Raw genomic sequence first — 1932 nt, 5'->3', positions numbered from 1 at the left:
TGAGCTTTTATCGTGGTGAGTTTTTTGAGTCTTTTCTTAAAATGTTTTGAAACTTGGCATATTGAAGACAAAGGTAAGTCAATTTCTCTTTTACACAGTGTGTAAGTGTACTATGTTGGGTACAGTTTACAAAAAAGGGTTTCGATTGCGTTCTTTTTAGTTACTTTTCTACAATCCATTACAAGGAAGACTAAGACTTTTTGAAAATAATCAACCAAGGTGACACAGGGCAGTGGTGGCGTAATGGTTAGGGAAGTGCACTTGTAATTGAAAGGTTGCTGGTTCGAATCCCTGACCATCAAGGTACCATCCCCAAGCACTGCTCCCTGGGTGCTGAATGGGCTCTTTGTACATCAGCTTTTGCGTTCGTGGAAATGCGGCTCACTCGTTTCCGGTCTGTAAGAAATGGCATCATTTTACACGCGAAGTTTACAGGACCTGCCAAATATTGCAATCGGCGACATTCATCGTCTTTGTAAATCCTCCTCTGATTCACCTACAAGTAAATTAGAAAAGGGCTTTAAGATGTATGCCTCTTACATCCACGGAGACGAAGGTGAGTTTTGTATTCTTTTAACTATAGCGTTAGCTATAGCTTATCATTAACATTACTCCCAGACAGTTTTAGTATATGTATGTGCTAATGAAGTATCTATTATCATCCCTAGTCATTCTAGTGGAGAATACCTACTTCATATGTTCTATATGTGTTATAAGTACATACTGTGTTATTCTGTGTTTGCTATTCTTAGTGTCAAACAGGGACAGGGCAACAGGAAAGGTTGCTGTACGGGCATTTTGCTTCAGGTCTATGAAGAAGCACGATAAACCCCATAGTGTAAAAGTAGGGCAGCAGTGGTAATTTGTCAGAGTTCGAGTTCAACAGTTCTAAAAGGTTTCAGTTCAAGCTGTTCAATGTTCAAATTTGTTATGCATGTGCAAAGTATGGCCACGTTCCAGTTGGCCTCTGTTATTCCTTTTGTTGTTCTTGCATGTGTTTTATGGTGCATTCAAATGGTGGTGTGTTTACCGTGTTCATGAGATGAGTCCACATGATCGGCCCCCTTCTATCGTATTCACGACTTCGGATGGCAAACTTTTCTGGAAGTCAGAGCCCACGACCTCACGTACATGACTTCCCATGTCATAATCACGAGTTCCATTTGAACACAGCATTAGAATGTCATTCTAAGGATGGCACTCCATCTCATGCCAACAGTTTGTAAGCCAAATCTAACAATATGTAATGACTGAAAATGATCTGTCAACAGATAATCCTCCGAGATGCAGTTCCTGTAATTATGGTGCTCTGCAGATGCTCTACTGTCTTATACTTTGAGAGACTCACTCAGCCCTGCTCTCCAAACTACGAAAAATCATGGTGCAGGCTGATGATGTTAGCGCATGTGTATAAGCAAAAAGCCACATGAATTCCAATCTGAGCGTTCACATTCAGGTCGCATGGCCGCGAATTGGATATGCATCAGATTTAGTACCACATATGAAAGTGGCACAAATCCGATTTGAAAAGATCAGATTTGCGTCTCCACACAGCCCTGAAAAGATCAGATCTGTGTCACATTAAGGCAAAAAATCCGATTTGAGTCACTTCAGCATGGCAGTGTGAACGTAGCCATTGTTTTTAACTGCACATTGCTTGGATACATTTATTTTCTTATTTTACAAATTACTGTTTTGATAAATGTGCTTAATGTTTAGTACAGTATATGCTCTTGTTTTATCCGGTTCATTTTGTGTTTAAATACTAACAAAAAAAAAAAGAAACATATTTAGGTGTAATTTTTTTGGGGCCGGGAACCAATTAATTGGTCTTCCATTATTTCTTATGGGGAAAATTCGATCCGGAGTTCTGAATGGAGTAAGTTTGAGTTCTGAGGTACCACTGTAGCATAATTAATAAGAATAATTGTC

This window comes from Paramormyrops kingsleyae, chromosome 20 (genome assembly GCF_048594095.1).
Source record: "Paramormyrops kingsleyae isolate MSU_618 chromosome 20, PKINGS_0.4, whole genome shotgun sequence".
NCBI classification, from domain to species: Eukaryota; Metazoa; Chordata; class Actinopteri; order Osteoglossiformes; family Mormyridae; genus Paramormyrops; species Paramormyrops kingsleyae.
This window is presented reverse-complemented; position numbering follows the sequence as displayed.